The 16,616-nt window shown below is 33.1% G+C and overlaps 1 long non-coding RNA gene across 1 annotated transcript in view; it reads right to left on the bottom strand.

Annotated features, from left to right (window-relative positions):
- LOC147017572 (uncharacterized) overlaps window positions 1-16,616 on the bottom strand; it is a 152,719-nt gene that overhangs the window by 68,443 nt on the left and 67,660 nt on the right. The window lies entirely within an intron of this gene.

Genomic DNA, 16,616 nt, shown 5'->3' with positions numbered 1-16,616 from the left:
ATGACTCCTGAGTTAAATTCTCAAATTTTCTTCAAGTGAAAGTTTGACCACGAAATAATATTAAAATTTCGTCTTTTTTTTATCAACCGCTGTCACATCAGGAACCCAACGGGTTTACGGCTCGTCGAGTGACTTCGAAAATGTCCTTGTAATTCATGAAAAATAACACTGATGCTCTTGTGCCGTATGTTATATATGTACAAGCTCCTTTAAGAGTGTTGGAATAAAAAATAACTCACTTCTCCCAAAGTCATCATATATTAAAATAATAACCTATATACATTTACACATCAAGCCTGGTGTTGGCTTAATGGTTAGAGTGGTGGGTTTGGGATCCCAGGATCCTGAGTTAAAATCCTGTTTGGCTTAATACCAGGTGGGGTTGACTGCCTGTCATCCTTCCAAGGTCGGCAAAATGAATGCCAGCATGCTGGTATACTGTGTCGGAGTGGCGACCCATCCAGGATTGTGCCCAATCGCCAAAGAGACTGCTCAGGTAGCACCAACACTGCACAGAGTATTGTCCCAATGGATGGTTCGAAACATCAAGCCTGGTGTTGGCTTAATGGTTAAGGCAGCAGTCTTTAGATCTTCGGGTCTTGAGTTTGAGCCATTGTTGTGTTACATAACACCAGGTGGTTTGACCTTGCCTGTCATGCTTCTGAGGTTGGCAAAATGAGTTCCAGCTTATTGGAAACAGGGGGAGCACAGCATCATCAATTTTTATCCCATTTCCATTACAATCCTTGACTTTCTACAATTTACTATTCATATTCTTTACTGCTTTTAATAGAAACAATCAAGACTGGAACAGGAACCCAGGATGGACCAGACCATCACAGATTGAAACTAGAAGGACACTCAGTAGAGCGCATACCTCCGCACCATAATGCCTGATCCACAAGAACATATCGGGCCCATTACATTTTTGAGATATCGAAGTATACACTATATCGTTTTGGCCCTATCTCTCAATGGTGATGAATCACTTTAAAAATTCTAGTAGTCTGATCCGGATCTTCACCAAAATCAAATCATTTCGTCTTTGAAATTTTGTGAACAGGTTGGGAGTGTGACATTCGGATCCATCCACAACCTTATGAGATATCCTACACACAGACAAACAAACAAACAGAGAGGGGTGAAAACATAACTTCCTTCAACTTTGGTGGTGGAGGTAAAAATAGTGAAAATGGGGAAGAGGAGAGTGAGAGGGTGGGGAGGAGGGCCCCCCAACAGCAGGGAAGTGGGACAAAGTCGAGGACGACTTGGAGTAAGAAAGGGACATGGGAAAGAATAAGAGCAAGAAGAGGGGATGAGGGCATAGTGGGTGAACGAGCTGGACACAGGCACAAACTTGGGAAGAAGCAAAGATGAAACAAAACAATAAAAAAACAAAACAAGAGGGGGGTGATGGAGAGAGGGGGGGATCGATAACCTGGAAACCCAGAAAGCACTCGGCTTTAGGAGGGTTATTGAGGGTAGAAAATATCATTGGTATTCATCGGTATGGATGGGGGACCTGAGATGGTGGTGAACAGCTGTCTTGAAGCCCCAATAGTCTGGGATCCAGGGCACCAAAATTTGAGATGACCCGTCACGGAAAGATATACTTTGCAGGCCACTTTTTTTTGCAAGTTCAGACCCTTAGGAAACGGAATCCAGAGGCCTGCTCTGCCGGAGGAATTGCAAAATTAAAAAAAAACAAACATTTTTTACCACTACTACCCTCAAATAAAAAATAGCATCTCGTGAAAAATTGAAAATTCAGAAGGATAAAGTTTGGGTAATTTTAATTAAAATAGTACTAAACTTGGCACATTAATAGAACATAACATCCTTTAACGTATTCACTATAAATATGACTGAAGGTTTTAAAAATGGCCACCATATTTCTAAGATGTCCACCATTTTCCAAGATGGATGCCATATTTTCCCATAGATATCTATGTTCATTATATTCTGAGTATTATTGCAATTATTCAAGTGTTTTGTGTTTATTACGAAACCATTGCTTGGTTTACTCTTTTTTTGGCATAAAAAACCCAATGTATTATGGCTGTATCTTTCGAAGATGACTGCCATTTTGCATGACTGATGATAATTTAGTCCGTAAAGAAACATTTTCAGAATTGTGTTACTTGCTTGATAAATGTACTATTCGACCTTTGAAAGTTGGGCAAGAAAACACACTATTAAATTTAATGAAAAATTCAATATGGCTACCATTTTTTTCAAAATGGCTGTCAATTTCTGACTAAATGTCTGTTCTCACCACAGATTCGATATAAATGCACAACATGAGTTCTTTTTGTGTCTTTTATGTTGTGACCATCTCTAATATAATAAATACAAATAGTTTCACATGATGACACTTAGTAAAATTACATCTTTTTACAGTCTTGCAAAATTTGACATGTATGATGTTGCACTCATCAATGAAAATGAATATTCCACTGACTAGTTCATTATTTAGTTCTCATCAGAAATCAAGAGGTTTGCTTCAACGCATCCACATTTCAGTGGGTCGCCAATGCAAAGGCAAGCAAAAACACATTTCGAGTTGGCTCGAGCGCACAGGCAGCTCCGAAGACAGTTGCTCTTCTTGCATTTACAGAACTTTTCCTGTTCAGTTCTTGGCTTTGGATCCTTTGTCATAATTATTGGCACCAGTTTGCCATTCCTGATTTCTCTGCCAAATGCAGTTGCTACTGGGTGTACTGGTTTCAAAATGTGAGCACTCTTACACAAGCCATTTGGTGAAGACTTCGTAGCAAGTGAAGGTAAAAGGCATCCTCTGTAGGAGGCAGGCATCTGAGGTCACATTTTTTGGTAGCGAAAATGTGTGCACGCAGGACATCCAGACTACCCAGGAATTCAGATTGTGTATAGAGGGCCAGAAAGAAGAATCTAGCAGCTTCAATGACATCAGTCGATACATCAAGGATAAAGTTCTCGCCAGGTTTGCCATACTGAGCGAGTGGAAGAAGCTTTTCTGGATTGTCTACAGCACATTTGAAAGCCCGCTTCTTTCCTCTTTGGAATGGATAGCTGACTGTATCACAGCCACTCAAGATGTAGGCACTGAGGATAACAGAACATATTTAGTCCTGTACCGATTTCGTAGGGTTGTAATATAGAATACCTTATTCTCAAGAAATAGGGGCGCTTCTTTCTCAGAAATCAGTTTTTCAAATGCATCATTATATGGATCATTCTCAGCTTGCTGTTTTGCACCAGTGATCCTCTTGTTCATGTAAGTTGTCATGCAAGAGCGGTGATAGTGAAAATCTTCTGCAACTATGTCAAAGCTACCACTATCAAACATATGTAATCTCTTCAACATGACTTCATAATGAATGCTTCTTGCTTTCTGTTGAATCGGTTTATGCCCTTCTAGATCTGTGATGAGCAAGAGCTTCCATTCGCCCTTTTTATCTCGCTCTTTGCAACAAATGAAACACTGGTGCTTGTATCGGATAGGTTGCTCAGAACTTGACCTTGTTCCCATATGTGCTGTGTTGGAACTAGAGCTTGATTCGTCACAATTGTTCACAGTAGTCTTAACATTTCGTATTTTCTGTTCAACTGTCTTTCGGTTTGTATAAATGTTACGACATTTTGCATGCATTTTTGGTTCATGTAGCATAAAGTTATGTTCATCTATAATGTCTCGTTCCAATCTAAAAGCTACTTCATCCATTCGTTTAGTGACAGCGTTAAGAAGTGCTGGATAACCCAGTGGCGTTAATTGTTGGAGCGGAAGTTTCTGATACATGCTGACAAATTAGACATCTGGAATAATCTGTGTCAGATTGGGATCTTTTCTCCCTTGTGTGTTCTGGTTCCATGATTTATTCAGTCTACTCCACCATGCCAGATAATCTGTGGAAGAAACAAATATGTACTATTCTTGTATTATTCTAGACTGCAACCTATATCTTTGTATCTCAAAAACATTACATGTATAGCCACTTGTAATAAGACAATTTCTTCTAAAGCAAGAACAAGTATGCACATCTAAATAAGGACTGCTCCCTTGCACTAAGTGAACTGACATTCTAGAGAACTAGATGAATGTTGAGATTTACCATTTGTTTTATTAATCTCATTGACTTGATATGTATTGAAATATATTAGGATTTGGGGCATAGTTCATCTCAGGTTCACAATATATATAACATGTATAACATGTCTCGGAGAAAGTAATACATTGGTCAAAAGTTTGAGTGGGGGGATTTCCAAATTGATGATAGGTTTCATTTGCCATTATATGGTTTCTTTACACGTTTTATTTGTATTTTTTATCATTATGAGTGCAGAAATATATAATCTGCGATTATGAATGTAGCATTACTCACCTTCTGCTGAAAATTGATCGCCAAACAGTCATTTAAAGGTGGCTACAGTGATGACCTTCTGGTTATTTACCACCAGAGCAGGTGCACTTCCTGTGCTACTTGCATGTCAACAAATAATTATTAGTAGCATCATCAAAACGGACTAAAACAAAAATTTCATTTTCACATGTTATTAATATGCATCTTAGGAAAAATAATGGGAGGGTTATATTTGTATAAGGATGGTAAGTAGACTATTAAAATGCTTGTAATTATGTTGCCATGGTAACCAAAAATCCTAATGTTTTTGGCATTATTTAAATATTGCATTCAGAATAGTTAATTAGCTGACATAATATTTTAGGCAGAAGTATTTTATATTAAATTAATTAATCTTATTATTTAATGTATAAATGCTATTCCGCCTAAAACTTTTACATGTAACCAGGCCTCTAATTGGTCCGTGGCAAGTGGGTTCTATATCTAATTTTGTAAGGTATGGGTCAATGTGTAAGTGTGCCAAGTTTCATGCTTTTAACAAAATGCACATACCACTGCTTCAGCCACCCTACTATTATGGGTATGTTTTGTTTAATTGATAACATGGTACTTGCACATACATTATGGAACATTCCAATGCAGTTTCATGCATACTATAAGAACATATGTACCTTTTGCTGTGGAGATCTGCTTCAATGTTGTCGTATATCCTCAAATCAACTTCAAAATAATAACCGTCTTCTTCGTCATTCAATTCCTCTTGAGAAGAAATAACAATATTCATCAAAGCCTTTTCATAATCCTTTTCTTCCACCCACTCTAATTTACCATAAGGCAGAGATTGAGACATTGCCCAACCAGATAAATTATTAGCATCAAAATACATCAAATAATTACTATCTTTTTCACTATCATAATTTGGGAGATATTTATTATTTGCTTTCGCATATCTTTTTGAACATACTTGTGATATTCCACCTCTCTTGGACTTCTCAATCATCAAAAGCATATCAACATCACTGATTAAATCTATATCTTGTTTTGTCATTTTCAACATTGCACTCCAAGCTAAACCAGGAGCTGTGAAATAGTGGGCAGGGTCTAATCCATAACAATTTTTATTATGACAGAGTGTTCTAAAAGCCTCAAACACATCAGCTAACAATAAAACATCTGTTTTTAGATATAAATCATGATATTCTCCAAGGTTCTTTATCTTAAATATTTTCCATATTTCTTGTGCGTGTTTATATTCCTTATCACTTATCTCTTCTTCATAAAGGTTATTATAGAAACTTTCTTTTGAAGGAAGTTGTGTTTCTTTAAATCTCATAAATGAATCCATATAATCATAAGGATAAATTCCCTTACTTGTAAGAATTTTCTCTTTACTTTGAATTTCATTCCTTGTTTGAATTTCCTCTCTCGTAAGAATTCCTTCTTTAATCAGAATTTCCTCTTTAATCTGAATTTCCTATTTAGTTCGAATTTTCTTTATAATTAGAATTTCATCTTCAGTTAGAATTTCTTCATTAATTAGAGTTTCCTCTTTACTTTGAATTCTCTCTTTAATCTGAATTTCCTCTTTAGTGAGAATTTCCTCTTTTGGAAAGAATGAATTAAGATTTGGAAAAGAGTCCGTGGAGCTTAGATTTGATGCGAGGTAGGCTAGTGGTGTTCCCATAAACTTGTAAGAATCTAGAAACCTAATACGAGTTAAAGGTTTTGTGAATATCATTTTTGAAAATGAAATATACTTTTGACTTGTGTTTGTTATGGCAGAAATATTCCCTGGTGTTTTTGAAAGTTCATTTATAAATAGATGTGTATCATAGTTGGCGCTGTTGTGAAGAAAGACTGGAATAAAAGAAGGTAATTTATAATTAAGATTACAACAGGAATGAGCGGGACCTCTATATTTACCAGTAAGATGACAATGGTCTCTAACTTTAGACTCCTTAATTTCCCCCTCACAAATATGACAGATATTGTTCATTCTAAATTCTAATTTTTCTTCTTTGGTTAATTTCATCGGTTCATTTGTTTCTTTCATTAATTTAGTGAGTCTTGTACAATCCTTTTCTAATCGTTTTACAAACTCTTGTGAAGCATTTTTTCCACGATAATGTTCAAGTTTGTTATACTTTTCTCCAACAGATGATTTGATATAATAACAGAAACCACAAGGAATATGTTTTTGATATTTATTTGTATATGGTTCTTTTGGATTAGGAGAAGCAGTATTTATCTTTTTAAGGATACATTCAAAATCAGCGTATATCACAAATGGGTGCATGATAGATTTATTATAATCTTCAAAAGAAATATTTTCACCAGGTTTAGGCATTGTAATTACAGCTGATTTATGATTACTACAATATTTTGAATGTTGTTCTAATCGTTCTTTTGTATGAAATGAATTAAGACATCGCTTACAAGGATATATTTTGTTTGCTGTTCTGAATACCTGAGAAGAGATTAATCTTGATAAATTATTGATGTATGTGTAATGTGAATTCTTTCCAACACTAAAATATAAAAGGTCAATGTGTGTTTCTTCATTTTTATAGTTGTTTGAAATTTTTAATATTTGAACTTTGTTTGTATCCGTTAATCCATATACATTAATAGAAAGATTATTCTTTTTCTCAAATTTAGGAATATCTGTTAGTGGCATTGGGAATTTAAAATCTTTAATGTCCAAGGTATTCTCATATTTCATATATTGTTTTACTCTTTCTGAATTACATTTTGGTGGATGAAAGTGAGCAAGAACAGACCAGAGAAAACATTTATTATCATTGTTCTTAATATTAACAACTGCCTTCTTTAGTTTTATTTCTTTTGGTAATTCAATATAAGAAGAAGCTTTAAGAGGGTTTGATTTTAGAATGTGTATATCTAAAAAGATGATTTTTTTAATATTGAATCCACTTCCTACCACTGTATTATCAACATCCTCCTCTTGTCTTGATAGTTCTTCATAAACCCCACTATTCAAAAAATCTTGAAATGATGTTATAAAATGAAGACCTGTTCTCATATAAGGAGTATGTTCTTCATCTTGTCTTTTCATATTCATTTTCACTCCCATATAAAACTTTAAAGTTTTCATTTCTTTTAATGTCTTTTTAATAAATTTTTCAACATCGGGTTTCACTATTTCAATTGATTCAGCTATTGATGATGGACCGGGTTCTCCAAATTGAAAAATCCTTATTTTTATATGCCCTTTAAATGCCCCATCAGTGTTTTTAATATAATAGTCTCCCTTTACTTTAAACTCATTTTTCTTGTGTTTTTGTGATTGAAGATGTTTATTATAACTACTCTTCAAAACATCCTTTGAACAGATATCACAATGTTTTCTTTCCAACTCAAGAGGAGATATTTGATGAAATAGATTAAATGTGTGTTTGTTGGTTCAGAGGTGTTTTCTATAATGTTTATATTCGTGATTACAAACATCGCAGTACGTTGTATTCACCATATTTATAGAATAAAACTTTGCTTAAACTAAAATTTTCTTGATGAAAATTTCGTTTAATTTATAGGTGAATCTGTGCTTAAAAACATTTTATCCTCCAACTTTTTCACTTAATAAATACAATGTTTCAAGACACAAAAGACAAGTTTCAATCAATCTCTTCATCTGTTAAAGATACTGAGAAATATGTCAAGGATGTAAAATTGAACAAAGATAAATATAACAACTATTGGATAAAAACTATTATGGTAAATAATATGAGTTCTTCAATTTCCTTCAGTGGAAGGGCTTTTAGTATACCTGGTAGAACATCAATTAAAGTATCTCCAACAAAAGTTTCTCCTCTCCTTCTAGTAATATATTCAAAACTAGAAAAAGCAATGAAACAAGAAAAAGTATCAAAGAACAAAAACCTTATGGATGAAGCTTTAGAAAGAAAAGATAAGACCATCTGTAATATGCAAGGAGAAATTTGTATTTTTTTCAACAACCCTAAAGATGTAAATCCTGATGAAATAAAGGATGTTAATATATCAGGTGAAATGACATTTCGTTCAATAGTAGTTAACGATAATTTTAAAATTACCTTTAATATAAAAAATGTTGTCGTTGAATCTGATAATGAAAAAAGTATATCGATATCGATGGTAATATACAACTGAAAGTATAGATGAATTTCAGTTTAAGTAAAGTTTTACTTTATAAATATGCTAGACTTTCCTGATTCTCCATATGACAAATTTGAGAATTGTCCTGCGTGTGAAAGACGGGGATTAAACACAGAGTCAAAAGCCTATAAACAATGTATATTCTGTGATTATCTTCTAATTAATGATAATAAAAAATATAAAAAGGAAAATAATTCTTTTAGATTTACACCAAAAATGAATTACTTTACAAGATTGATTAGAGAAATGAATGTAAAGTATGAGGGTGATAACACACCTTTCCTTACAAGGGAAGAAACTGAACGTATAAGAGAAATGTTCAAAGGATTGTTGTTGTATATTATTCATGGATGTAATTTTCAGGGAAATATCAACACAAGATATTGTATAAATAAAATAATGGATTATCTTGAAATTAAACCTGAACTTAGGATAAAATATAGAGTTTCTAAAAAAGCCAATAATAAATTAAATAACCTGTTTTTCAAATATATAAATGAATGATTTTTTACCTATTTGGGAAAATAAGATAAAATTTAACAACCATAAAAATCTCCCAAATTCATTAAGATGTCTCATAGTTGGTTCAAGTGGATGTGGAAAAACCTGCTTACTTTTAAAAATGCTCCTCACTCCCAACTTTTTAGATTATGATAATTTAATAATTTTCACAAAGTCGAGTTTTCAACCAGAGTATCAACTACTCTCACAAGGTTTTAATGCTGGTCTTCAAAAAGAAGATATAATCGGTTTATTTAAACGTCAAAAAAACCGAAATGATTATAACATTGAAGATATAATTCAACTATTTTGTGATACACAGAGATGTAAAAAGAAATCAAATCCTATAACCTGTATTCTTAGTGATAATACGGATGATATACCGTCTCCCCAAGATTTGGATAAATCAAAAAAGAACCTCGTTATCTTTGATGATTGTGTTAATGAGAGAAACCAAACGGTAATGGACAGCGACTACACAAGAGGGAGACATTCTTCTTGTAATTGTATTTATCTTAGTCAATCGTACTTTCAACTTCCTCGTCGTTCCATCAGAAACAATGCTAATACTTTTATTTTATTCAAGTTAAATTCAATAGATATCAATAATTTTTGGAGAGATAATTGTTCTACATTATGTAGTAAAAAGAAATTTGAGGATTACATGAAGCACACGACTGAAAAATATAAATATATTGTTGTGAAACAAGATGAGATATTAAGGGATATATTTTTTGTTTTATAAACAATTACATATATAAATGACAACTATTATTATAAATCTTGTGGGTAAATCTGCTTCTGGAAAAAACTTTCATAAATCAAGGTTCTTGTGTAGTACAAATGAGAATATTGTAAATTTACTTAAAAAACACCCCGTGATACGCATTGTATCAACAACAACAAGAGCAATAAGACCTGGAGAAATAAAAGGTGAAGATTATCACTATATTTCAGTGGAGGAACATATGCGATTGAGGAATGAAGGACAAATATTTGAGGAGGTTTCTCTTGGTACAACAAAATATTCACATTGTAAGAGTGAGTTAAGGAAACTAAAATCTGGTGGTGTTGGGATATTAGAAACTAATCCAGAAGGAACGAGACAAATTATTAAATATCTGAGCGGAGTGAAGATTTTATCATTCGGTTTTGATGTTGATGAAGAAACTCAACGCAAACGTATGAAAAGCAGAGATGCAAGTATTAGTGAAGAAGAAATTACAACTCACATTAATGTTAATAAAGAATTTGATGAAATATTTAAAGAAAAGGATTTATTTGAACACATCTACTTGAATGATGAAGAAAAGGAAAATTTCCCTGTTAATCTTCACAATTCATTAAATGATATTTTACAATAAATAAATGGATACAAAAGAAAGAGCAAGAAGATTTAAGGAACATCAAGAGTTGGTTTCAAAAGTTGTAAAACAACAGGAAGACATAAAGAAGAAACGCAGACAGAAACTAACGGGCGAAGAAGCATTTGAAAGAAAACAAGAGAAATATTTTAAACCACTTTTAAAAACTTCCCAAGAAAAAATGAAAGATGTTTCCACAGTTCCCACAGTAGAATATACTCCCAGAAAGCTTCAAATGTTAAAAGATTTCAGTCAAATGACGGAGGAAGAATTAGAGCATTTAGGAGAATTAGAATATGATGATGAAGGTTTATTTCAACAACTGGAAGAGATTAATCAACCCCCTGATTATATTGTGAATGCTATTCAAAACAATGAATATTCAGCGGATTCAAAAACCAAAGCAGGACTCATTCCAACAGAACAACCAGCAATATTTCATCTTGTTCAAGAAAAGGTATTGATATTTAATGATGAATTAAGGTTCTTAAGTTCTGCTCACCCCCTGTTAAACTAACTCCGAGATTAATGTTTCTTCTCACAAAAGATGGAAGACAAGGTTCAACTGTGAGGGATGAATCAAAGTATATTGATAAACCATTGGATATGGAAAATAATGATGATAGAGTATATATTGATTTGCTGAACACTCTAAATTATAAGGTTATTCTTTCTGGTAAAAGTAGGAAGAATGAGAAGGAGAAACACATTATTCAGGCTTTAAGTATCCTTGGTTCAGGTATTAGTTTTCTTCCAAATGACCCATCACAATTAGTTAATAGACTGTTATTGTTGTTAGGCAGTAAGAAGGCTGGAAATAACAATTGTTTTAATGAAGCATCAGCCATTTTAGACCAGTTGATGAACATGAAAATAATTAATAAATCTCAATATAAAGACATTTTATCTCATATTAAATAAGATGAGAAACACAATCCTTAGTTTCAATTTCACAACAAGCGACCACACATCTTCATTCCCATACCCACTACAACTTGACACAACAAAAGAATATGAGGCATCTTTATTGTCCATGGAAACTTATAATACCTTATTTAATATAACCGAGAAAAATTACAAGTTTAGTTATAATCCGGGAAGTGGATACAAAACGATAACAGTCTCACCCGGAGCATACGAGATTTCTCAAATATCTTCCGAAATTGCTCGTCTTATGAAAGAACAGGGTGATGAACCAAAAAATATTGTTATAAACATTCAAAAACATACTTCAAAATCAACGATTAAAGTTAAAAATAACTACAAGGTTGATTTCACAATTGATAATTCATTTAGAGAGTTATTGGGTTTCTCCTCAAAAAAGATTGAAACTAATGGGACGTTTTACAGTGATAATGTCATTCAAATATCCTCAGGAATAAATTCGGTGTTAATTCACTGTGATTTGATTGATGGTGCTTATAATGATGGAAAAAAAACAAATACAATATTTTCATTCAGCGCATACTCAACCCCAATTGGTTATAAATTCAATATGGAACCTAAAAATTTGGTTTATCTACCTGTGTCAGGAAAAACCATATACAGAGTAAATTTTAGGATAACCGACCAAGATAATCGTGTGATTTCTTTTAATGGAGAAGTTATATCCATCAGAATTCACCTACGTGAAGTTTTCCAATAAATAAATACGATGGTTATTGTGAGGAAACACGAGTTGGGAAAACATAAAATAATTACAGGGGATGGGATGTTCCTTTCCCCGTACTACAAGGGTGAAGGTATGTATCTTGGTAGAGGATACTATAAACCTAAGAGACAAAGGGGTGTCGGACATCAATTTAGAGGAGATGGGATAATTGATACTCTCATGGGTATTGGTTCAACTATTCTTAAACATAAAGACCTAATTGGTTCAACTGCTTCTGCTGTGGGAAATGTAGCAGGTGCTGTAAAGAGTATAAAAGATGCTCAGAAGGAATCTCATAAATTACAAGCAATAAAAGAAATTAAGAAAGGTAAAACTCAGTTGTCCCCCCAAGAACGACAGAAAATAATTCAAATACTTGGATCAGGGTTTCAAAAGTTTTAACATCTTTTTTCCGAAATAAATACAAGTATGGAAGCAATTGATAGTATCTATGATTTGGATGATACTATTATTATCTCAAACTCCACTAAAAAAGAAGATTACTTCAAGGTAAATGCAATAACTGGAACAGACTGGAATACAAATGGTACAAAAAGTTTTGAAATAAATCATCAACAAACCTATTTGAATCTCTCCGAAAGTTTCTTGTTGTGTAAATTTAAATTCACTAAGGCTGGGAATAACACAAACGCTACACTTGTAAATGATTTCTTCTGGAAAATGTTTGATAGTGTGCGATTGTATATTGGAACACAAGAAGTTGAAGCGGTTGATTATGTCTCTGCTGTATCTGAAATGATGAAATTTACACTCTATACATTCAGTGATAGAATGGGAAAGGGGTCTGTCGAAGGTTTTATTCCTGATATGTCAACGGGAACAAACACAGACCCTGGATATATTCAAAGGAAAGGAATGTATAATGATGATACAAAAGCAGAAAATAGTTTTACTGTGGCAGTTCCTCTTAAAGGTATATTTGGATTTTGTGATTATGATAAAGTTCTGTATGGTCTTAAAATTAGATTTCAACTACAAAGGAATGATAATGAAAATAGATTGCTTTTTGGTGTTGGTAGTGCTTTTGGTGAACAGAATAAATTTGTAATTGAGGAGATGAGTTGGTATATCAGTGAATATACTCCTAATCTTAAAACAGAAGAGATGTTGAATCGAAGACTTAACTCAAAGAAACCACTCAGTGTATCATACCTCAAAAGAAGATGTCAACACGTTAAACTCAATCAAACTACTTACACGTGGAATTTGGGTGTTCTGGAAGGAAAGCCACGATATCTGTGGATGATTTTTAAAAAGCCAGATGGTGATACTGCGACTGATAAGAATAATGCATTGAGTGATAATGCTAAGGTGAAACAACTTCGCGTTTCTCTAGATGGAACATTTTATCCACGAGATAGATTGGAAATTAATTGGGAAAAAAATGATTTTGCTGAAGCATACAAGTCTTACCAAAAGGTGTGTGAAAGTAATGGAAATAAAGAACCTATTTTAGATATGACAGCATTTAAAAGTTTGTATACAATCTATGCGTTTGACCTGAGCGCTCAAAAGGAAACTATAAAGTCTAATCGAGTGGATACTTCCCTATACATTGAAAGAGGAGAGAGTGAAGAAGTTGATACATATTGTTTGCTTTTGGAAGAAACAGAATTGCAGATTAATACAGATAATGGTGTGATGATTAGTCTCACATAATTTTTTGTTAAATAAATGAGTGGCAAAGTACCAACTGGGGTATATGTTAATCAAATCAATCTTCATAAACTATCATCTTGTGTTCAAAATCAAAAGCCTTGTACGATTAACGTTAATACAATTCAGAGAAAAGGAGCAGTAAGAATTGATGTTTTGCTCACAAGAGAACAGGTTAAAATCTTGAATGACACTGGCTCACTTAAAATTAAAATGACAAAACCAATGTTGAAAAAATATTCAATAAGAGAGACGAGTGGAGGATTTCTCCCATTTCTAATTCCTTTATTTGCTGGTTTAAGTGCGGTTGGAGCATTGACGGGTGGTATTTCAACAGCGGTGAAAACTGCCAACGAAAGGAAGGCTCAACTCCAGGCTCAAAAAGAATTGGAAAGACATAACAAAGAGTTGGAGAAACAAATTAGTGGAAGTGGTGTAATTGTAGATTTTGCTGAAAAACTTGAAGGTCTGCCTGATAAAGCGAGATTGTTAGTTGGAGATATGCTTTCTTCTATAGCACAAGCAGGTGTAAAATTAACGAAAAGAGGTAATGGATTATATCTTTCTAATAAATAAATGAGCATTGATGAGTGGTTGAAAGAATTTGGAAAGAATACAACATCAAATTTACAACTTGCCAAATATTGTAAGAAATTAAAAATTCATAATGTGGTTATTTGTATGAGAGATGAATTAACAAATGTGCCGAAACATACAAAGAATATTATTATGAACTTAGAAGATAATAATGGGAACGGTTCTCATTGGGTTTGTATTTTTAATAGTCAAGACAAATATTATTTTGATAGTTTTGGTCTTCCACCACCTGTTGAAGTTATAAAATTCTTACAGAATGGTGTTTATCAAACATTTCAAGTCCAAGAATTAAATTCCAAGTGTTGTGGTCAATTATGTCTATATGTGTTATTTCAACTCAACAAAAATAAAAATTTTTATGATATTATTTTTTAATCTAATATAAATGACTTATGTTGGTAAAGATGGTTCTATCTTTGGTGTATCTCAAGAACTGGATATTGATTTATCAAATTATTATACAAAGGCACAGGCTGAACAACATAAATATAATATAAACAAAAATATTAACATGAAAAATGCTTATAAATTAAAAAATTATCCAAGCCCGACTGACGCGAATGACTTGGTGAGATTAAGCGATTTATCACAATATATATACTTAAATAAAACGGCTGTGTATTCCAAAGATACAGAAGTGTTGATATTATCTCCAGGTCATACAGAATTCACAGTTCGAATTAAAATAAATTTTTATGAAGAAGGGCGTATCGTTTGTATGAGAATAGAACAATGGGGGTATGATATGAATGATTTAGGGTATAATTGGTCATTTAAAATTAACCTCGAAGACCTGGAACAATTAAATCAGTCTCGTAAGGAAGAATATTATGCACTTGGTATCGAGAATGAGTTTTGTGGAGCCACGATTAGTAAACAACAAATAAAAGAATTTAATAAGGGTAAATATAATAATGGTTTTGCCCTTGTTTATCTCATGAAAACAGAAAAACAGGATTATATATAATAAGTAAGGAAATACAAAATGATTTAACTATGGGAAGATGGGGAGGTGTTTCGTGCCATAATATTATTCTAACATATATTTCTAATACATAAATGACAGCAAGAAGGCTTCAAGAAAATTATCATTTCTGTGTCCAAGCATACCTTCAAGAAAAGGGTATTCGTTATTTTAATAAATATGTTCTACAACATAAGAATGAGGTATTTTCAATAAAAGATTGGCATTATGCTGATGTTGATAAACCGACAACTTTAGATTTAATTAGAATGTTAAATAATGAAAAAATTATAAGGTTAAGAAAAGGTAAGGCTCTTTTAGAAATTCAAAAGAAATTTTATTGGTTTCCTGTTGTAAAAAAAATTATTTTGGATACAGGAATAACAAGAAATCCTGATGAATATATGTATAATATTCTATGGGGTGTAAACGATTCAAGGATAGTAAGGGATGAGGAAGGAGTTGAAGAAGAGAGGGAAGAGGAGGAAAAGGAGGAGGAGAGGGAGAAGAAAGAGAAGGAGGAAAAGGAGAAGAGAGAGAAGGAGGAAAGAGAGAATAGAGAGAGGGAGGAAAGAGAGAAGAGAGAGAGGGAGAAGAAAGAGAAGGAGGAAAAGGAGAAGAGAGAGAAGGAGGAAAGAGAGAATAGAGAGAGGGAGGAAAGAGAGAAGAGAGAGAGGGAGAAGAAAGAGAAGGAGGAAAAGGAGAAGAGAGAGAAGGAGGAAAGAGAGAAGAGAGAGAGGGAGGAAAGAGAGAATAGAGAGAGGGAGGAAAGAGAGAAGAGAGAGAGGGAGAAGAAAGAGAAGGAGGAAAAGGAGAAGAGAGAGAAGGAGGAAAGAGAGAAGAGAGAGAGGGAGGAAAGAGAGAGAATGAATAAATATCAAAATATGGAAACCAGTGAGATTCAAAAAAGATTGGTGGTATTACAGAAAATAACTCAACCCACCGAGGAGGAAAACAAAGAATTGACAAGTCTATTTGCAATACTTTCGACAAGACTATTAGCATCGACAAGATATGGATTTTAATTCAAGTTTTTCATTTTTTTTTTCTTAAATAAATGGAGGAGAGAGTGAAGGCATTTCTAAGGATTCTTTATGTTTTAAAAATTAAGATTCAAATGTGCATGTTGGAAACTAAAAAGGTTTTTGCACTCTGCAGGAATTTTTCTCATAAATAAATGAGTTATTGTCTCAAATGTAAAAAGAAAACTAATACTAAAAATATTTCATATATTAAAAGTAAAAATAACAGGGTTATACAAAAAGGTATATGTTCGGTGTGTGGTTCAAAAAAAAATCAATTTATCTCCAAACACAAACTCGGAGGAGATATACAAAAGTTTTTATCAGGAAGTAAATTTACAACTA

Source organism: Eptatretus burgeri, chromosome 11, assembly GCF_056783735.1.
Source record: "Eptatretus burgeri isolate ZD-2024b chromosome 11, Ebu_testis_v1, whole genome shotgun sequence".
NCBI classification, from domain to species: domain Eukaryota; kingdom Metazoa; phylum Chordata; class Myxini; order Myxiniformes; family Myxinidae; genus Eptatretus; species Eptatretus burgeri.
The sequence above is the reverse complement of the archived record's forward strand: the minus strand, read 5'-3'. Positions and strand labels throughout refer to the sequence as shown.